The 23,239-nt window shown below is 41.1% G+C and overlaps 1 long non-coding RNA gene across 1 annotated transcript in view; it reads left to right on the top strand.

The window, feature by feature from the left end:
• Positions 1-6,380: 6,380 nt before the first annotated feature.
• Positions 6,381-23,239, top strand: part of LOC149717669 (uncharacterized) — a 180,873-nt gene continuing 164,014 nt past the window's right edge. The window contains exons 1-4 of the long non-coding RNA XR_016367242.1: positions 6,381-10,968; positions 11,057-11,157; positions 19,312-19,396; positions 19,759-19,895. This is a non-coding gene — a long non-coding RNA (uncharacterized LOC149717669). The remainder of the gene's footprint in view (positions 10,969-11,056; positions 11,158-19,311; positions 19,397-19,758; positions 19,896-23,239) is intronic.

Here is a 23,239-nt window from a genome sequence, read left to right as displayed (position 1 = left end):
TCATCTTATTGTTAACCCCTATGGATTTATCCTCAGTTGAATTTACTGGCTTAATTTATTTTCTATTGATTTATTAGATATAATGTCGTTTCTTACCTTTGTTAATCCTTTCGTTGCGAATAAAGATGCGGGGAAAAGGATCATGATGGAGGAAGAGCAAAGAGAGATGAAGAAAGAACGAACAAACCCCGGGATAAAAAAAATAACCCCAAAAAAATCCGCCGAGTTCGATTTTTGCTTCTAATTGTCTCAGAGTCTCATTAATTTGTCGGCGATTCTTCTCGAGTGGAGAATTGTGTCTAAAAAAAGAAGGGCTGGGGAGATGGTTCCACGGAGGTGGGCCCAATTACTTTGGATGTGATTAAGTTTGCTCAGGCGAAGGGACCGGAACACACAAGGATGGAAGAGTACACACCGGGAAAACTGAGGAGAACCATTCCAAGAGGATGGAGATGGCGTCCTTTCTCTCTTTGCTCTCTCATCTTACATACGTATAGACACATCACATACCCCCGTTTGGGACGGCATTGCTAAAGTTCTCTTTCTATTAAAGATTGAATTTGGGGGGCAAAAACGGGTTAACCTTTTATTGTTTCTTCATCTCAACTTTTATCTCCCTGTCCGCATACTTTCTCAGTCTCCTTTCACCATCTTTTCTTAATTTTAACCCGGCTTTCTATTGACTTCTAATGTTAAGAAGGTTTGCCCAAGACTATAGACGGGGATTATATTATTGTTATTTTTTAAGCTTGATTAGCAATTGCGGTCGATCTGTACTGTTCACGCCTGCAGATTTAAATGGGGTTTTATTTTAAGTTTCTTTGGTAGGATAACAATCCTGAAATGTTTGAAAATGAGAAATTATCCAGTGAAATAGTGATTAATTTTTTACCTCCTGAAATCAGGTATTAAATTCCTTAGAAATTTCGATTATACTTTCCTGTAGGGTATATTGGTAATCAAAATTTATTTTTTTCGGCTATGTTATGTGGGATTACGTGGAATTTTTTTACTAATTTCAATATCTAAATTAATTTTTATCCGAAAAGCAGCTTGGATTTTATGACAATTCACGTATTTTACAAGTCCCTCAAGAACTACGGTATATAGTTCTAAGTAAAAATTAATAATGAATTCAACAACATATCCACCCCGAAAATCTTTCTTTCTTTCTTCTGGTATAGTTCTAGGAAATTAAATTATTCTATATCCAATGTTATTCCTCACTCGACAGTCCGATTGTCAAAAGTTCTTCCGCTCAATTTGTATGTAAAAGAATATAAAATTCCATTCGCAGACAAAGACAGAAACAGAGAGAGAGAGAGAGTGAAAACCCCTGGTCCTTATTTCTAAACAAAGTCACGTTTATTCATCGAAACGAAGTCAGAAAAAGAATATATTACATATACGTTCGCATCTCAGGCTCATCCTCCTTTTACAATTGAATTAGTTCTTTTATTGACTAATTCGAAAAACAGAAAGATAGTAATTTCCTGCGATGAAGAGCCCTAGCCCCCCGATATACCTCCCCCCTTCCTTTCTCAATCTAGAATCCGTTCAGTTTATAAGAAACAATGACCGTGTTGTAGGTTTAGATGAAAAAATAGGATGCCGGGTGATTAGAGGAACCACCCACTTCAAGGTTCGCCTTCCTTGACTGGAAAAAGACGAACCTTAAGGATTGTATAGATAGATAGATGATGATGATGAGAGTGAAAAGAAAAGGGAGGATGGAAACGTGCCTGAAAGGAGCGACCGGAAGTTAAGGCCCGCTAACTTCCGCTTTTGTAATAGTCTCTTTCCTTTCCTTTTCTCTTTGGGCCCCCGTCGAAATATAGGAGGGTAACTTCTACTTTTTTTCTTTCCTCATCAATAGTTATGGAAATAAATCCACCCGTAATCTGTACCCGACGTTATCTTAAAACGACCTTGTTTCTGGAAAGTCTGTCAGTAATGTCATAAAATATTTTCGACTCGAAATCGATCAAAGGACATCCACTTATTACTGACAGACTTTTCTGTATATATTTTACCCAAAAATGGTACGAACCCGAAATTATTTTTATAATTACTTGTTGGGAAGCTAACATTACACCCTAGTTATTTTACGCATTATTTGCTAAGTTTTTCCAGACATAGTATAGCGCAGTCTTTTCTCTTATTTCCCAACCGGTATATTAGGTTTGCCCGAATGCAAACACACTCGATCCTGGACCCGTTCTAATTTAAAAACGCTTTCTTCCTTTCTTGATTAGTGAGGAAAAGCCGTGAGGGTGATGGCGGCATAAAGAAGGGGGGACCATGCCTCTCTTTCCTCTACTCGAAATTCTAATGACCGTCGTCCATTGTTAGATGGCGAGAGATAGAGGGGGGAGAGGCGTGATGTGGGCAAGCTCGCAGGAAATTAGCTCCTTCCCGAAAAACATTTAATTTGTTCAAGATAAAAAGAAACTTACAATTTCACTTCGCTAGGATTGCTATATATTCACTCTTCTGCGTCAAATTCTATCTCTTTTGTTTGAGTTTTTGAGCCATAGACCAGTTTATTACATTACTTATTCCTACGTTTGAAGAGATACTTTTCAAAGTCTTGGATAAAATTGTGTCTTGTTCGCGTTTCGGAACCCATCCGGACGGTGTTTGGACAACAAACACGTTAAATTTGGCTTCAAACCATACAGACGATATTTGTTGGTCCTTGGACTGGTTTCGAAACATTATGTAAGGTCTTTGGAGCTACATACCGGATATTCCGGGTTTTTTTATTACCCTTTAATAAGCAGACGAAGCGTCTACTTGGGGTTTAATCTCTCAGTCTAATTTAATTATTTAAATACAGTCTGCCCAATTTAAGATTATATATAGTTTATATCAAACTCTCGTATACACGTGACACCATGCACTGTATGATTCTACACCACTTTAGTTTATTTTTCATAAATATTTAATTATATGAGCCCTATTTATATACCAAAATACCCGCAATTCCTTTTAGGATAATGTGTTCCACGACGTTTTTGTCCATTAGATAATTAGCCATTATAGGATCGCTTTCACGGCTAGCTAAATATTAATTTACCATTAGCATTAATTAAAAAAAAGGAAGAAAAAAAAATAATAAAACAAAAGTAGAAAGTCAAGCCTTAAAAGAAAATGTTAATATCATTAGATTTTTAATAAGCGAAACTGATGTTACAGTCTCTCCCGTCAACTTCCGTTCCGCGCGACTGTTAGGCTTAGTAAAGTGTCCAGTCTTCAATCAATCCTTTATGGGAATTTAATTATTCAAACGGGCCCGTCCGGGCAACAGCTTCGAGGCTAACCGATATCAGAGAAATGGTACCCCGGAAGGAGAAGGAGGAGGCTAAAAAGGGAGAGAGAGAGAGAGTTGGTGCGATACGAGACATTCTTAGAGTGCACGAGGAGAAGAGAGACGGGTGAGACTGTCACTGCTTTGAGAAATGAATCTTTAATAACGGGCGCGTGCGGGCTTCGCTTGCATATATATATATATATATACCCAACCAACCGCTTTTCCTATATATATGCCCGCCACCGATAAGGATAAGAAACTATAAATAGGAAAAGATACCGAGACTTGTGAGTGATAATGTTCTTGTTGCAAAAATTAGGCTAAAGGTGCACGGACGACTCTAGTTTCAGTTCTCAAACCTTGGTAGTGTGAGTTGACACGAGTGAAATAAGCCCATACTCTAACGCAGGCTTACTGTATAGCGCCGAGTTCGAAGCGCCCATCTTTATGAGGTAATGATGGACGAGTCGGATTTCAGTTCCCAAACCTTGGAAGTGCAGTGTAATTGTTGAATTCATTCCTATTCTTATCACCACATTGACACAAGTGAAATCAGCCCATACTGTAACGTAGGCTTACTATATTGCGGGGACTTCGAAGCGCCCATCTTTATGAGGTAAGATGGACGACTCGAGTTTCAGTTCGCAAACCTTGGAAATGTTGGGTATTTGTTGAATCAATTCCTATTCTTATCACCACATTGACTCAAGTGAAATAAACCCATACTCTAACGTAGGCTTACTATATTGCGGGACTTCGAAGCGCCCCTCTAGTTCGCAAACCTTGCAGGTGTTGGGTATTTGTTGAATACATTCCTACTCTACCATAGGGATTCTCATGATATTCTCTTACTTCAAGGCAGGCAAACTATTGCTTTGACTTCTAAGCGAATGTCTTTCCAATATCGGCTTAAGGTGTACGCTTCGAGTTTCGGTACCCGGTTGTTGTTGGGACATTGTTGAAGATAGCACTTCGTCATAATTTGACCTAAGCACTCTCTCGCCTATACCTTAACTCACTATCCTTCTTTCCTTTTCCTTCCCTTCACCCTCGTGTTTACCGGATAAAAGACGTCTTCTTCGATAAGGGAAAACTTTTGGCCCTCCCCAAAAATTTTCAAAAGCCCCGAAACATTAAATCTTCATTTATCTCATAACGGGCTCCTGACCACCGACAGATGGCATTAAAATCGCATCTTTTCTTCTGTCCCCCCACGCCCCCTGCCTTCCACCCTCTCGTCTCTGCCCATTGCCCAATAGAAAGAGGGGTTCTATAACCTTATCTTTTGAAACTTCCGAATTTTAGAAATATTATATATACGAGACTTGAGAGAAAAGTTTCCCAACCTTATACGAATATATGAATTTATTTCGTTTTTGGCTTTTACCAAAGTGTACCCGGGAAAGAATAGGAAGTCTGAATGAGAAAGGGATAATCCGTTTCCATTTCAACTTCAACCTTGCAGGAATGGATATGATAGCCTTAAGAGTTATTAATTCGAAGGTTCCGCGACCTCGTAACGCCTCTTTTATGACAGGGCACCGCTGGGAAACATGCTATAGGGGATCGAGTAGTCCTCCGTATTTTAGTTTTCTCCAAGGGAATATCTTGACAGAGTTGATCGAATTATATAATGATATTTTCGATACAATGTCACTGGCACGACATTATTATGGAAGGTCTTAAAAATCAGACTTGGCGCCAAGTTATTTATAGCCTTTCCCGTCCGATATGGCCGTCGTTTCGTGATTAGACTCACTCTAATGACCCGAACTCAAAAACAGATGACCACAATTTTTTCCGGTTATACTCGCGTCCATTTAGGGATTATATACGCTACCTCTCTTTATGTTTCCGTTATCTTTTCTTGGATAGGGTTAAGATTATAGGCCTATTTATAACATTGTTGCGCTTTGTAAAGATTAATTTCTTTTCTTTAATCTATCAAGTATTATTGGCTCAAGGGATATCAGAGCTAAAGGAGTTTCTACCAGTAGTACCACGTATTATTATGTAACTTGTTTTAAAGTTATCGTGTTGCCATAGCCCAAAGTTGGTAGCATTGGAAAACAAACTTGTATACTTTTATCATTTTTTTTTTCGAAGTTAAAGAGTCACCGATCCGTGTTTATGATAAAACTTGAATATTCTTTAAATCCATCCCTTACGTTACCCTGTCGAAACTGCAAGTGATATTTTTTATCTTTATGCTAGCTAAACCTTTGCACGGATAAACCACAAAAGCTGCTATTTTTAGAGCTAAAGGATATGCAAAAATATTCTCTCCATTGAAAATTTTAACGTTCGTTCATGGTCCAAATACATCCACGCATCATGCGCTCTTGAATTTATCCCTCTGCACATTCGATGGATGCTATTTCGTTCCGCCTCACTTTGTTTTGTCTCAATCTCAAACATTAGGCTAAAAACCCTCTTCCACCCTTTATAGTCTAAAAAAGCCATCCTGAATTCCTTTTCTTTCTCATGTGCCAACAAAACACCGTTGCTTATTCCCGCCGGTTTTATACTAAAATATCTTTGCCCGCGCCTTTCTTCCGCCTAAACGAGCACGTGCGAGAAGATTTTTGCGCCAATAAAAGATCGCGCGGGAATAGTCCAGGCTTAATTCCGTCCGTTACGGAAAATGCCAAATGGCGCTCTTTTTTTCGTAGACGGATTATGGAGTAGACAAATAATACCGCATAAAGACAAACGTTTTGTTTATTTATATTTTAGAAAGGTAAAAAATTACAACTAAAAGTTAAATTGATTTTTTATAAGGGGCATTTGTGGAATACGGTAGTCGGGGGGGGGGGGGGTATTTGTGGAATACGGTAGTCGGGGGGTATTTGTGGAATACGGTAGTCGGGGGGCATTTGTGGAATACGGTAGTCGGGGGGGGGCATTTGTGGAATACGGTAGTCGGGGGGGCAATTGTGGAATACGGTAGTCGGGGGGGCAATTGTGGAATACGGTGGTCGGGGGACATTTGTGGAATACGGTGGTCGGGGGACATTTGTGGAATACGGTGGTCGGGGGGCATTTGTGGAATACGGTGGTCGGGGGGCATTTGTGGAATACGGTGGTCGGGGGGCATTTGTGGAATACGGTGGTCGGGGGGCATTTGTGGAATACGGTGGTCGGGGGGCATTTGTGGAATACGGTGGTCGGGGGGCATTTGTGGAATACGGTGGTCGGGGGGCATTTGTGGAATACGGTGGTCGGGGGGCATTTGTGGAATACGGTGGTCGGGGGGCATTTGTGGAATACGGTGGTCGGGGGGCATTTGTGGAATACGGTGGTCGGGGGGCATTTGTGGAATACGGTGGTCGGGGGGCATTTGTGGAATACGGTGGTCGGGGGGCATTTGTGGAATACGGTGGTCGGGGGGCATTTGTGGAATTGGGTCTGGAAATCCTGGAAAAGTAATAGAATTCCATTCCGCAAATTTTGTACGAACCCTCCAAAATAATTTTTGTATAGCTGGCGAATGTCCCTTTTTTGAATAATTTGTCTGAGATTAGGGCTTTAGCTTTTCCAAATCTATCCCTTAGTATTTCCTCGATTTTTGACGACGGGCCATTTGGAAATTCCACCCGTCTCTCCGGGTAACTTTGGTCCGTCGTTTTCGAGGAGTTTATACTAAGTCCGACTAACGGATCGTCCAGGATACCAAAACTCTCGGGCGAATTTCGGTAGGCTCCGGGAAACTAATGGCGCTTTGACTTGCAAATGGTCCATTATACGAGGCCGCTGTCCGCGTCCTCCCAGCCTTCCGCCGCTATATATACGTTTCCTCTCTTTTAGTCCTTAGCCCGTCTTTATTCTTCCGTGATGCCACATCCGAGAGTATTTCCCTTTTAAAAAAATAACCATACCGAAACCGTTACTTTTCCTCAACGTTGACTCTTGAAACGATATAAATGGCCAAACTCCAAAGCGGGGATAACTTTTCAGCTTTCTTCTTCTTCTTCTTCGTCTTCTTCTTTTGAAAGAAATATACTTAAGTAGAACATCTTGACTTTATTTTTAGCTAGATGAATTCTTACCAAGTCTTAGTTCAACTTTTTTGGGAGCCTAGTTTTCAACGAATAGACCATTCCATTGATTTCTTACAGAGAAACCAAAATACCACAGGGGGACTCGACGTCCTCTTAGGTTAGATCCCTCGCGTCAAGAAACAACACCAGACGGAGCCCAAATTCATAATACGCTTGAGGCTAGCCAACTCGAGCTACCTCTAGCGGTGCTTCTTGGAGCTAAGGAAATAACCCCGTAGTTTTGACTGGGATACTCGTGATTAACTAACTCCTGCACCATGTTTTGATAAATAGGGAAATCCTTGGGGGATGAATCGGGCTCTGTTTGGGATTGTTTTAAAATTAAGCTCGATTTAACTTTGTGGCCCTCTTCTCTCTCTTTACTCTTTTGTTTCGCTTAAAGGGAGGGTGAAAAGGAAAATTTGAATGTGTTTTTATCCATTCTTCTACTAATTACAAGACTTATCTGTATTAGGGAAACATCCAGGAAATATTCATATTAGTTTGAGATTTCATAGATAATTTTGAAATTTGTGAACTTCGTCCATGCAATCGCCTTAACGCCTTCCTTCTTGTTTTACCTTTGATTTTTCCTTTTCACCCTTCCTTTAAGGGTTGGGGGTATAATGTATTAGGCGATTTGGGCAAAAGGGTACCCCCGGTATACGCCCCCTTTAACTTAGTTCCTCTATAACCCTCTTCCTTTTTTTAAGGCCTTTTCTTTCTAGGGGTTCTAGAATCTAGGCTTTATTGATAGCGACTCGAGCGGAATGAAAATCTCTCGGCTATAGAGGTATCTTTTATTTTCGGACGATTTCTTACCAAAATGGCGTATTCTCGTGGGATGAGGGAATAGAGTTGGACGTAGCCTAATAAACCGATTAGCTTTAGTTTTTTTAACCATTTCTTCCTTAGTCTTCATTAATCTTACTGATAGGAACATTTAGAAGACCTTTTTTTTACGGTACCTTGAACTAAATAATGTATATATACCGTCGAGTAATGGGTTAGCTTATTAAAGAATTTAATCTGCTTTCTCTCCCCCCCCCCCCCGATTACGCCTAAAAAATGGAGATGCGAAAAGATTTTTTGTTCTTCATGAGCATGAATCAGAGCTAAGACCATTAATGGTCTTAGATCAGAGTAAGCAGACCCAATTTTGTCGAAACTAACCTGTCGTAATTTTACAAGCGTATGGGACCTATGGGTCAACCGTCCAAACTCACCGCAACCGTGCAATTTGTGGCCGAAATATTTTCTTCTGTCTCTCTTTATGGTATAGGCCCCAAACAAAAAGTTTGGTGCTAAAAAATGGTTCTTCTGTTGTCAAAGTTTCAAAGTCTTATAGCCAACAGACGTCTGTTCTGTTAAAAATGGCGTAAACTTCACCGTGGAAGTTCAATAGGTCGTATAAAATACCCCGCCGCACCAACACACTTATTTTTTCGGAACGTTGATAATTTTATAAATTACTTTGGGTATACCGGCGATGGGACCCGGGCGCAACCAAGCCCCCCTTTTAATACTAATCGAAGATTTGTTGGGCGCGAAAGAACCTTCTCTGCTTTCTTTTTTTTTTTTTTTTTACTGAAAAGGGTGGGCTCTCCTAGTAAGTTTTTGGTCGCTAGAGCGACTCCGAGATAAGAATGAGAGGGAGGGAGGGTTATAGCCCTTGGTCTAGTTTCTTCCATGGTAAGGGTGCCCGAGAAACGTCCGCTTAATAAAGCGAATCTTAAAGGGCGACCAACTGAAAGGAAAGTTTTTGGAAACGGCTAAAAAGTGAAGTCGAAGTTGAGCCCGTACTGCCCTATCTTTTAGTCTTCTTTCTATTATATAGCTAAGACCAGGATATACGACGGATAGACATTGGAGAAGGGTGTAGTCGACTCTCACTTTTTATGGGAGCGAAGATGGCTTTAAAAAAAGGGATCAGTCTGGAACTCTGCAGGGAAGTGGAGGAGGATTGCAGCTTGCTTGAGTTTGTCTCATCATTGCTTCCCGCTCGTCCGTCAGCGTTACGAGCCGGCCAAGTAACCCAAACCCTCTTGACCTTACTGTGGCGCCACGGTTTACTGAATGATAGTGGCTTTAAGTAGGCCAGTTTACGGGGGGGGGTAGTTAGTGATGGGTGGGTAATAGTCAGGCATAGTGGTCGAAGTCTTGAATCTGCCTTTGGTCAATTTCAAAATCGAACACAATTTTTTTTAGGATGAAGAATTTTAAGCTTTTAAGTTATTATACCCTGGAATTTGAACTTTGAACTGTCGTCTCTTCCTTTCACCTTTAAGAGGGTATTTTCGGTTGAAGAAATAACTCCTGACGCTGCGTTTATTCATTGTTTAAATCTACCGTATTTTAAAACGGGGCGAAAATCTAAAATATCGACGAAATGTTCCGGTTCAACGCGTTCTGGTTCTACTAAACGCGAAGGCAAACATTCTATATGGGTCCATTTCTCTAAAACACTCCCAATATGTTTCGATCTTGAAACTTAGGCTACCATTTTTCCGCTGCGTGTATAGACTTCGCCTATGACCCTCGAGCCAGTTGAATTGAGTGGAAAGTCCGCTAAACACTGGCTCTTACTCTCTCCCACTGGGAATCCAATTCTCTCCTTTCAGGACAATGATCATAGGAAAAGTTTACTTTTAAAATCTCAGCCGCTTCTCGAGACTCAAACCGCTATTGTACCACCCAAACCAAACTAGCCACTTTCCTTCCTAGGAAAAGTCTAGGCGCGAGTCTATGACGTGATGTAAACCATACTCGAAGATCATACCGAAGCGTAACTGCTTATGCGTTTAAGGAGCTAGTACCTTAAGTTATGATCTTTTGGTTGTTTTCTGTAGCATGGTTAGAAAGAGACCACCCTCATGCTCCCATTCCAACTGAAGGGATAAAAAATTTCACTTTCTTTTTAGCTGGGGGTACGTACTACTTGGCCAGCGAAGCCTAGCTTAGATGACTTGAATGGGGCAGACGGTTGGGTGGAGGGGGGGAGATTTCGTCCGAGTGGAATAATGGACTAACGATTTGTAACACGTCATTTCACTTCTTCTCTCTTTCACGCTCCGTACGTTCCTCCATCCTATTTTTTGCGCGCTTTCTCTTTCTCCTCTTCTTCCTCCTTCTCCGGCGTCCCTTCGACCCCTCGCCAGGTCAAAATAACCCCCAGCCTTTATAGAAAACTCGCTATTTCTGTAGAGACTAACTGTCCGGCAATTCCGCTTCAAGTGACCTTTTAGCCCCCTAAATTCCAAACTGGCTATTTGCAGATACTATACCCCCAACCTCTTTCAGTTTAGTAATGGATTTTTTTTTATTTACTATTTTGTGAGCAAATTTAAATTTACAGTTATTCTAGGACCTGGTGCTGGCGTCAAGGGTCTCTGGTTTTCGAAAGTTTTTTTTTTATTTTGGGAGATTTGTAATAATAAAGTTATTTTATACTTTGGTTTGAATAACACAACAATATTTTTAAGAATTTAACACAATAGACTGACATCGCACCATGATGTGATTCTTTTTCTGACTTTGGAATTATTCAATCCAATAAATATTCAGTAAGATCGCTGCAACACTACTTCTAGATGAGTGGAAGACCAAAATACCAAGGTAGTTGTTGACAACTTCAGAAAGAAAAAAATATTGAAAAAGAACTCTATTTTACATATTTCTTCCTACATACGAATATATTTATAAGCCCACAATCAGGCTTAAAATGTGTGTGACGTAGCAACGTAACGCCTGTAGAAGTATTTCACCCGCTGCACACCAATGTTCATGTGAGAAGCCATCTTCCAGGTAAAGTTTGTTTTCTATACCGAATTATTTTTTTCATTACGCTTTGAAACCAAACCAAACCAAACCAAGCGAACCAACCGGTTTCTAGGGAATTAGACGAAACTTTTAATTAAGGATCATTACTAAAATTACTAAGAGTCTTAATCGTAAAGGGGCTGGGGGGGAGAGAGAGACTACAGTTTTCAATTAAAATCCCCCAGAGTATTGATTGCCAGACGTTATCGAATCTCCCAAAACTCCCAGGCGCAATTTCTTTCTTTCCCTCTTAGGTTTTTATCCCTAAAACTACGACTTTAATTTCTAACATAGGAACTGAAGGGGGAATTAGGCTTAGCTCTTACACTTGGGCGCTATTATAGCTACAAATTGGGCGTCTTAATTCGGCTCTCCCCTTCCTGCGCTTACCCAATTCCAAAGAAGGAAGAAAAAAATATATATAAGGGTTGAAACGATAATCTGTATAATACTACCGTGAATATTAACTTCCGGAGAAGATATTTTCCCCGACACACTTCTATTGGATGCGAGGCAAAGATGGGTTAAATTCATGGGGGAATTGAACAGATTCATCGTGGCTGGTGCTGTTACCGAGTGGGATAATTCTTTTTCTATCGTGCCCAGCTCGGTTCGCTCAACGTAATTGTTTAACTGGCCTCCTCGGTTTTTTACGAGCCTCTCGGGCCACGTCCAAGAGTCCAGTAGTGACCCATTAAAAGCTCCCATCCCGAGCGCCCGAAGTACCCACCGGTACCACGGTCATCTATATATTCAATTTGAGGGGGGTCTTGTTCCATGGGCTGTATCAATACAGCTTTAGCGTCATTTGGATGCCGCCTTTGATTATAAGATGCTAATTTGAAAATTGCAATTAGACCAAAGCCGGGCTGATTTTACCAATGAAGTTGTCTACTTGCATCCCACTATTTTTTTACTGTTCTTTCTCGCAACCCTTTCGTTTAACTCCTTTTTACCTAAAGCATTTTCCAAGTAACCTTTTGCAACATTTTGGACCCGTTTCATGGTACAAATGCGAGTGTACTGTTTATACCCATTGCAATTACGTCTTGGCACAAACATGGTTTGATTGACCCCCACCCTGAGTTTAAGGTACACTGGAACGTTCGTTACTCGCGATGGAATAGAGTTAAAAGCCGCGTTATTTGTTTTCACGCACCTTGCGTTGGCTACCTTTCCTTAATTAACGTTTAATTCGCGTACGTCCGTGTATTAGGAAAGAGTAGAGACTTAGGTTTTTCGTTCGGGCCAATTCACTGGGGGCCCATGCATGGGGCTACTAAAACCAACGTATAAGAATTGTAATTACTGGATAAACGGGAGCTCGCGTATGCTAGAAGCCGTTAATCTCGACACCAAAGTCTTACAACCTTTTCTCTCAAGCCATACCTATACCGGCACTATGGGGAAATGAAAAAAAAAGGGGCACAAAATGAGAGGGTGGGAGGAGGTAAACTAACGTTCGAGACCCGAAGAAATAAGTCTGGTATCCAATCTAATACGCCAGATGTTCTAAGGAGTGAAGGCCCATTCAGACTGTACTTCCACGTCGATGTATTGTCGCTTTACTAGCTTAATTAGACAGGTGGCAACGATTACGTAAAAGATATGCCTGTTAGTTTGAAATTTTTCTTCAGTTTCGTCGGGTGTGGCGAGATGGCGCCTTTTTTAAGCCATAGCTCACTCGATCATGCCTTATTGACGCGTCATAGAGTAAGCTACGCATTAGCAGACGATGTGTGAAAAGGTTTAGGATTCTTAGCGCGGTATTTGTCATTTTTAATTCGGATGTTTTAGTATTCAAAAATCACCGTCTGCTCTGACGACAGAAATGAAAATACGAAGGCGACCGACGGAACGTATTATTTTACTCTGTAGTCTGAATAGGGCTTTACGGATGGGGATCGCGTCCCATCCTTACCTATCTTTTCAATGCCTTTACTGGGAAGAGGGTATTGTTGCCCTTCTCTCTCTCTTTCTCGCTACTGTTCTTCTATACTGGTATAATAAGGGAACGAAGGGGTTTTTGCTAGAAATGTCCGGATTTCTAGGGGATCATAAATAACAAAGGAAGACTTGATTAGTCTGATTTCTTTCCCCGATCTTATCCCTCTCTCCCTCCCTCCCCCTCCATTCAGCCACCCTTTCTCTTTTCTTTCTCTTCATCCTCTTCCTTTGTCTTTCTTTTTTTCCACCAGTTTCGTCGCGCGCACTTTCTATAGTTAGCTTGCTGTTGTCTTAGTTGGAATGTGCTGCAGGGTTGGGAGTTATCTCGTGTTTTCTTCATATGAGATTTTGTGGCTTTGTCAGTGGCGATGTTAGTTTTGATAAAGTTGTTAGGAGCCAAGAAGTGGTTTTTGTTACGTTTGGAAGTTGATCTTAATGGTTCAAGATTGTCTAATTAACCCGTGTGACGTTAACTAGTATAACTCTGGGGACATTTGGTTAAGGTTAATGTGGTTCTACTCAGTTTAACGTTAATTTTTCAATTAAAATAGATTAAAACCGATGCCAAGGTTACAATTTTTAGTTAAGGCATTATTTTTGCTAAAATGTCGTCCCCTAATGCACTAAATCATCTTTTATATCTTTAACTTATTAGTAATTTGAATTTACTTCTTCGAAATTTAACATTTGCTTTTGTTTTCACCGGATTACCAACACAACGGGCATACCTCCGTGCTATTGCATTCCCTGTGTGTAATGGGATGAATACTAGAATAAAAAGTGGGTTTCGCGCCGCCGCTCGCCGTTTAGCCTTTTTCTAATGAGTCGTGAGAGGTTATTAATGCGAACCAAGGATTAAGGTCTCGGCTCTCTTACGCGCACCCTAGCTGCTCAATCCTCCAATAACGTCGCGAGTTTTACCCCTTTTTCTTCCTGGCCAAGCTGAGACGGATTAAGTAGCCCCACACGTGCGCTCTCGCTCGCACCAGCCCAAGGGATAATGTATTATAGCCCCCTTCCCCCCATCTCCTTAGCTTAATTTTCTCTCAAATTCCCTCTTAAAAACTTTTATTTTCATAATACCCCTCTTTCAAGCTATAAAAACGAGGCCCTGATCGTTTTAAACTCTCCTTTAGAATGCTTCTAAAATATTTTAATTTACGATTTAATTATAAAATGCGCGCGAGAATCTTTAGAATCCCTAACACTAAAGTCATTAGAAATTATTATTAAAGAAGTAAAAGTTTTAAAATCGTCCAGGTTTAACTTGGAAAATAGACCTTTTCGGCGGTGATTAAACTCGTAGCTTTTCGTAATGTCGTAGTTGTAGTTGGGTTAAAGTCAGGCGGGCATTGGCTTCAATTTTTCGTCGAAGTGGATGAGTGGCTCGAGCTTCAAACGTTAATCCCTCGAAATAGCTGGGCTATTCTCGTAAAAACTAATCTTGATTTACGTTTACGATCCGCGCCCTTCTTATTTTAGCTTACATTCTAAGAGCGAAGAATTATTCCAATTTCCTTCCTCGAAAGCATCTTCCTTTTTTTTTCTTACTCGAGGAGTCTATCTGCTTTTCCTTAGAAAAAGGGACTGTAAGAGACGAGTGGAGGGTTAAAATCCTCTTTCCCTGAAATTCCATTCGCGTTAAGACAGATAATGAAGGAAAAGGCGTTATACTTAGTCAGAAATGCGCAGCTTGTAAGTTTCACTCTATTCAACGTATTATTGCGGATAAAACTTAAGAAGTTTCATTGCGTAGTTACGGGTGGTTCCAACATGAATGTTCTTAATTCACCTTCGAAATTTTAATATTTCTTGCTAGTGTAATTAACAGAGAGCTAGAGAATGCCTCTAAACTTTATTCTTGGGAGAGTTTAAGACGTTCATACCTCGTCTATTTCCCCTTATGCCCAATCTTCTGGTGGGTTTTTTTTTTTCCTTTTAGACGGTGGTGTAGTGCGGGGCAGGGGTTTTTTCGGGAACTTTTTAGTCGCGCCATTGCCTTTCCCGCTCTTCATTTCGGCCCACTGACTTCTATAAATTCTATTGCCTTGATTACTGGCGGAAGAACCGAAGCGACCACCCTCCCCTCTCTCCTCGTGACTTTAGGGAAGTAGTATAGGAAAAGGAAAAATCTCTGGGCATCAAGCTTGACTTGGCAACCCGCGAGACGTCCAAGTATCCTCCGTAGAACATTTTGTAAAAAGGTTATTCTTTTAAGTGGATTGCAGTCTATGATGGCTGCGAAGTTTAGGCGAGTGACCTTGGTACGTTACTTAATCATTGATATCACACCAATCGTTGAAAACATTCAACAATTCTGACGAAATAGTCTATGTGATAGTTTGAAGAATAATTTAGTCATAGTTGTTCTAAGCGTTGCCATAGTTACGTATTAGATATCATGCTGCCCAAGTTCACGGGGTAAAAGTGAGTGTATGGGAAGTTATATTCATGGAAAAGTTGACGGACGCTCGTTCGGGCTACTCAATTTACGTGTTGGGTTGGACTTCCGTTTTCTTTTTTAGCCATAGGCGCTAAATCTGCGAAGTAAAACGGTTCCCCGTAAAAGTTCCGTTTCCGAATCTACTCTTGACTTTTGGTTCTAGAAAACTACGGAGACTCAATAAGGGGAGTAGTACGCAGAGTTTATGTAGCCGACTCCCCCCCCCCCGGTTTGAAAAAGGGTGTAATTTGTCGATCCACGTTGTTAAAGCTAACGACGACGTGACGCTAGCCTTTTTGCAACGTTTCTCGTCAAGAAAGAGTTGGGTAGCTGATGTTTGCGTCGCTTTTTACCTTAATTCCGTCTTCGGAGATAAATAACCGCTTATTGAGTCTCGCTGAGAAAGCAGAAAAGAGATGCGAGGCGGGAAGAAAAATCTCAATTAAGCTTGACGCGGGTGTCGCCCTCTCGCTGGTTCTATCGGCGTTATAAACGGGATGGGCGATAATGATGCTGTCCGTCACTAGAAGCCGCTGCCAGAAATGGATTTCCAGGCGCGTTTTTAGCCCGAAGGGGATAAAACGCTTTACTCTCTCTCTCCTCAATCTCTCTTTCCTCTTCAGCTTCTCTAGTCCCCCACCCATCCTTAGCTGATCCATCCACGCTGCAGCTTCTCTATATTATTTCCTCGCATTTCTAAATGACTTTTTTGATTGTCGGTCCGGTGCTTTGGAACGAGATGTAGAGCTTGACTCTCTGTCTGTCTTTGGCGCTCGTTCCACTACTCTTCTATCGTTTGATTTGTACCTCCGGGCAACCTCAATCTCGTTCGGGACGTTTTTACGCGTAAGCTTTTGGAATTCAGAAACACGCCGCGAATAGGCAATTTCAGATCCTTTCCCACTTTTCCAAAAGGTCTAGAATATATATTTTTTCGGGAGCGAAACCTAAGGTAGCTCCGGGGGAAAACACTGGCTTTTTATTTGTTTGAATTCTAATATTAAACTAGCGCGTTTGATATCATGGGAGCCTAGAACCGACTGCAGTTAAAAATCAGGACAGGTTTCCGGGAGCTGTTACCTGAGGCTTGTAAATTGAAGTAAAGCGGATGAAGAGGGTGAATATTTGAGCGAAGGAGCGAGGTCTGTTCTCTGAAATAATTACAGTTTCACTTTAAACCCCATGAGTGAGCTCCTTGAGAGATGAACTAGGTCTTGGCAGAATCTTCTATAGATGACCCTGGATGAGAGGGACTTAATGCAGTAGGAATTTTTGGAATGGTCCCCTTTTTCAATAACTTCAGGCTTAACGCGACTCTTCTCTTCACCCCACTATACCGAGAGAGAGTATGGCTTGGGTGCGCCCTAAATTGGAGCACTCCGTTATCGGTCCACTACGTATGCGTCCATTTAGTGACGCTGCGGTCTTCATTTCCGGTTTGGTCAGTTTCCGGTCTTGTCATCCTCGTCCAGGCGTCCGATTCTCGCCCAACATCCTTCGTCCAAAACCTCATCTCTCCTTCATCCCCGCAGCCTCTTCCACTCTCCATCCCTCCGGAGCGTCATCTTCTCCAGCTTCCCCCACGTATCCCTTTAATACGAAAGTATATGGGATGGGATGGTGTGGGTGCTCGGCGTTTGCCGGGAGGAAATTCCATTCCCGAAAAGATCTGTGGCACAGATTTCTCCATCATTCGTCATCGATAGCCAGGGAGACTGGGGATGAGACTCGAGAGAAAAATATTTTTATCGTAAAATCAGACTTTTGCCCATCTTATCTTTCTTTATATACGAGTTACGGTTATATTCTTATTTTTACCTCAACCCTCGAGGGCTTTGTATGGCAGTCTGAAAGGTTGGCTTAAAACGCGTTGTTTGCAAGCCCTACCACGACACGGGTTTGACATTGTTTCAGTCTCAACAGTGGTTTTGTTTTGTCCAAGTTTGTCATCTTAGTTGGTGACATTGTTGATATTTCTATACCTTGCAGCTTGTTAACTTTAAAAACCTACGCTTTCTCAAATATATTTACTTTTACTCCGAGTATAAAAACCTTCGGTAAATTTTAGGTTGTGTGCTGCAATCCGCAAAATTTGATTTGAATAAACCCTCCCAGAAAAAGAAGGGGGGAATTTAGCAAACCTAGAGGACTTAAGGCGAATCCGAGATGAGCCAACGTTGCGGATTTTAAAGTAGCCCACGATTTGACAAATTACTTCAAACGGGCATCGTTTTCAGCGATGGAGGAGGGCAATGGCTTCTCTTTTTAGCGTCCCTTACTTACACCCCCGAAAAAAAATGGTAGGATGAATCTCATCAGCTAGCCAAATCTATCCCTATCCTCGTCCCACCCCTAGCTCTTCCTTAAATCTCGTTTTTGGGATGTAGGGCTGTACATTGACGCCTAAGCCCCGTATGCTTGCGCCTGTTTGGTTTTTTTACATAGGTCTTTGTCCGGCATTATGCTAAAATAGGGATTTTCCACACCCATCTTCTTCCATTCCCCCGTAATATGTAAATGTGGGGATTTGACTAACGTTTACCTTAAATAAAGGGATTCCTCCCTCCCTCTTTTTCCTCATCTCGCATCCCATCCCGGTAGCCGCCGCCGGGATGTTTTTATGCCCCAAAAAAGAAGAGTATCAGATAAGAAAAGGATGAAGAGCAAGGAGGATGCGGAGAAGAGGGGAAGAAGAGAAAAAAAATCGGGGAAAAAGTTATCTCTCTTATCTCTTAAAGAACGTTTTTCACCAGATCGTTGCCAACATCGAGATTGGAGTCTTGAGGTTTTCTTTTTATTCTTTTTTATCTTGGTTTAGGTTTAACCCCATCCCTATCTCTCTGTGTCTTCTACAGGGTGTTTTTGATAAGTCTGCCATCTTATTGTCGAACTGAGTGATAAGTGGCTCCTGAAACTGATCCTAAAAACACCCTTTAATTTGTGGCCGAAACTTAATAAACACCCTGTATAGTTCTCTTCCCCCTCTTACTTTTTCTTAATGGGTTTGGATTGGTTTGGTTTTGGTTTCTAAGCCTATTTGGTTTGGTAATTTTGTTATTTTAGTTAATTGCCACGACTTAATTGTATTTTTCAAAAGTTTAAATTCGGTGTAGTTTCTTTAAAAGCATGTTTTGATTGGCATTTTTACTTTGGGTTAGGTTATCCGCATTTTAAATGGGCTACTATAGTTCCGAAATGTATCCCAGTTTTTTTGCAGGGAGCCCAGCGGTCCTATATATAATTCCTATAAAATCTTATATTTTTGAACCTGTCCTATATTATCCTATAACTTCACGATAGGTCCTATAATATCCTATTTTTTTGTCATAAATTGCATTTTAATATTGTTTCTCGACGTCAAATTTGGAAGAAATGCGTTTAAAATGACAATTTTAACGTGTTACTTGGGAGTTACAACGTTTTTGAATTCAGCCTTTACGCTTACTAAAAAGCCCGCCAAAATACCCAAAGCGCGAGCAGCTTGCGTCGTGATGCGCGTGATCGAGTGGGCTATGCTCCATCGCAACTGACCCCTTCGATCTAAGAGCGCGATTCAAAAAATTCAACTTCATATTTTTTCTCTCCCCCTTCTCTATCATATCATCCCCTTCTTCTCGAAGCTTCGGAGTCCCTCTCGTCGGGACAGATAACAGCGCTTTCCTTTGTTAGTTTGATTGGCGCGAGATGATCTCTTATGTCGATGAATTATTCTTAATTTTTTTAACTCGGATTTAAATATCTTAAATTAGGCCGAAATGGATGAATTTTGCGATCAAAACTGAGCCAAGATCGAGGAACCAAGGATTCAAATCATTTTGTGAGGAAATATTTCCTGTAAGTTTGTCTTTTTGGCAAGTATTTATTTCTCAAGGGTGGTTAGGGTTAGCTCGAGCTTACTCGTGCATAATGGTGGGGGTACGGGGATTCAAGATAATAGCCGCGGAAGATGTTGTATTCATTCTGGGTTTGCGTCCCGTATGTGCGGTACGTGGGGGGGGGGGGGGATGAAATTCAAAATGGCAGTTTTTTTGGGGTTTTTTTTGTCAATTTTCATTTTTCAAAGTTTTTAAGCCAAAATAGAATTGTATATAAGCATTTTTAGTCTTATATTTTTCTATGAATACACATATTTTCTCCTATAATTCCCGAAAAAAATTATATTTTTCCAATAAGGATTTAAATTTTTTTTTTACCAGATTGGGAAAATAACAGAGCCCTCACTTTTCATTACGTATGACCATGGTAGGCAACTGAGGAAGTAAACCTTTACACAACAAAACCGTTAAACTTGCAAATCTTGGAGATTTCAACAGGAAAACGGATGGATTTCTGGGTAAGTGCCCATTTCTTTTTTTTTTTTTTTTTTTTTAAATCAGTGTCCTCTGTTTATATACCATCGCTTATGGTATTTTCGCCATTTCCATCGAACCCTTCTTGAGAAATGGTTCAATGTATCCGTTTTATCGGCAATCTTATATTAGATGAGATTTTGAGGTATATGACCTGTCGTGTTCTTTAAATTGTTCCTATGGTCGCTACGGCCATCACTTCTGTTGTTTTTTTTTCTATCTGGTACCTTTTTATATACCTGGGGTATCGTATAACCCAACCCCTTCCTCTCGACTAAATCCTGAAGCTCTGAGAGAGAAGGGATACTAGCGCTCGGAGAAAGAAGAGAGGGGGAAAAATCAAAGATATTTATATTAGTTATGGGAAGGAATGGAAATAAAACGGTCGAGTGCTTTTTTCACCTATTTTTCTCTTCTGGGGGCAATTTTCTGTTTGCGTGGTTGAGCATAATCGTCAATTGTTTTTTTTTTCTGCTGCCCTCCGACCTCTTCGCCGTCCTGGACTGATCACTGAGAAATTGGCTCTCTCTCTCCCCCTCTTTTTTTTTTCCCACCCTGATCCCATTTTTCTTCTGGCCTTGCCGCTCTTGCGCCTCCCAAAGTCCACCGACGACCCTGTAATCGAGTCGCGTTCGAATTACGTACCTAATTCCGGTTTTTTTACCTGCTTTTAACATTAAGCACATTTCGAAAGAGAGATCAAAGTAGTTCTTAATGCCTTTCAAAACTGTCTAGTCCATTTAGTAGTTAATTCATTCTGACTGGTCTTTGGCGGTAATATGTCACTGGATCTTAAATGAAAATTAGCATTACGAGTTTGATGTTATTTTTTCAAACAGAACGCAAATTTTCCATATACTTATTATACATTATTATAGTCTTTATCTGTGGGTCAGCCTAATGTGAACGGGGATCTAGGGGGGGGGGGAATATGGGGAGTCATAGTTTGAATTACCTGATGCTGTGTTGAACGCGAATTCTATTAAAGCTATTGTAGCGCATGATATTAGTTTGGAGCGGTGGTGGTAGGTTCCAGTCTGGAGGAAAAGCCCCCTCCCCTGCCTTCTCTCTTTCTCTCTCTCTCGCTCTCTCTATTTCGTGGAGAGAGAAAAAAGGTTTTAGGTCCTACGGCATTCCTAAAACGCCATTCTTTCCGTCGCTACGGTCAAGAAAACCTTCCTACCTTAAAGATTTCGTGTGCTTTTAGATACAGACAATTAATCCCGCCCCCCCTGAAATTACCCCCAAAATTTAAAAGAGTTTTAAATTCCAACCCTGAATTACTAGATTTATTTTAATGATAAGGTTTTTGGATCAAGATCTGATTGAAAGTCAAATCATAAGTAGGTAGGCCTAGTGTGAGAAACGTTTTGTTCATTTTTACTTTTCTCGAAATGAAACTCAAAGCGAGTCGAGGAAGATATTGAGACGCGTGGGTGTAATTATTCACGTGGAACTTCTTTCAATCCCTTGAGATGTAAAACGTCTCAAGGTAACGAATGAAGCAATTTTTATTTTGTCTTTTGGTCTTTTTGTAATATATATATATAAGACCAGACCAGAGACACTCCCGGAGCTATTATTGAAGAGTGTGTGTAGGCAATATATTTTTTTTGTCCCTGGACCTCGTTTTCAATCGTTTCTTTTTGGCGAACGCGCCACGCGGCCACTTGGCTACCCTGCTTGGTGCACCCTCGGAACTTATATCGATAGGTGGTGCTGGGCCAGACTGGCGGAGTTATTTTCCGGCGCGTGCATATAATGGTCGCTTTCAATTTCACGCTGGGTCAAACTCTCAAAACTCCCCCAATTCACCCTTGCACCCCTCGAGAAACTATAGCTTGAACTCCCAGCGTTGCCTATATATATATATACTTCTTCACGCAACGTGGCACTGCAAAACGGTTTTTAGCGCCGCTGCCACTCTTTTGCTCCTTTATATACTCCTCGACCCTTGGAAGATTCGATCCGTACGCGTGAAGTGTGTCAAATGTTTTAAATATAACGGGTTTTGCCAAACAACTACGAATGTTCAATATCGTCCAGCTTATTTCTGTCTACTTAACGTTGTTGATCCTTCGACGTTACATTTTCTCGTTTGTCGTTGTTGTGTTTCCAACAAGTAACGATAAACCGACTTGGTATACGATTAAAATACTTTATTACACGAGTTATGTTATTGAGTTACATTATTAAAAGGTAGCTAACAGGATACAATGATACCGAGATACTGACATGATTTGGTATTGTTTCTACAGCTTATATACTAGATAGTAGGTCATAGTAGGTCAGATAACAATAATAGGTCAGATTAAATACGCAAGCTAGGTAATGTTTTTTATGCGAACACGACAGTCGTCATAAGGTTTAAATCTACCAAGGTCAGTTCATAGACAAGCTCAAAGCGCTACTCACCATTTCCCTTGCCTTGGTGGAATGACCCTAGCTAGATAGAGATAAGTTCTGTTTTTTAGGAAGAGTATGGGAGAGGTTCCTTAAGTCTTCTTCTTTTTTCTTTTTTTTTAATCGAATTGCTCTGAGTGACTGAGGTCATTTGTTAGGTGTCAGCCGTGATTGTAATTAGGAAATTCTCTTCCAATGAAGCGAGCCCCACCCTCCTCAATTCCCTTTCTGTCTCTTTTCGCTGTCTGCTCGTACTCTCTTCCCGGTCACCATCGTCCCCCGGGGGTCCAACCTCTTTTGGACATTTCCCTCGATCGCCGATATATCTCTCTCTCTCTCCTTCTCCCCCCTCCCTACTTTACTGACCACGTGATCCAAATTGCGCCAGCTAAGGCTCCGTATTTCTCTGGATTCTGGAAAGCCACTGTCGCCGGGAGGCGCGAATTCCTAGACCGCTGACCAAACAGAAAAACACTTTTACTCCCCCTCCCCCGGTTCTCTATAGTCTCTCTTTCTTTCTGCCTTCTGACCAATTTCGTACGTAATAGCTCGTGGCCAGGACTCTGTCAGACTAAGATCTATAGGATGGAACTCGGACCTATTGAGGATTAGTAAGGAGTTACTTCGTTCCATGAGGTGTTTGCAATAGAGTTGAAGCTACGGCGGATCATAACCATGATGTTTTTCTAAAATAAATGGAAAAAATAACAAACATATATTAATGGAGGGGCGTATTCAAACCCAAGAACCATAAAGCTAGTCCATAAATGTTAGAGAAATCGGTTGAAACGTAAATGGAGCTATACCGTACATATCTGGCCGCCATTTACCAAGATGGCATCGTCTTTCGCGAAATTTAAGCTTCTTAGGTGAGGCGGTTTGGGCTGGGCGTTGATTAGAGGTCAGTCAGGATTCAGGACTTCGA

This window comes from Phalangium opilio, unplaced genomic scaffold (genome assembly GCF_054372755.1).
Source record: "Phalangium opilio isolate 3A_F unplaced genomic scaffold, DU_Popi_V2 ptg000003l_1, whole genome shotgun sequence".
In the NCBI taxonomy this organism is placed as follows: Eukaryota; Metazoa; Arthropoda; class Arachnida; order Opiliones; family Phalangiidae; genus Phalangium; species Phalangium opilio.
The sequence above is the reverse complement of the archived record's forward strand: the minus strand, read 5'-3'. Positions and strand labels throughout refer to the sequence as shown.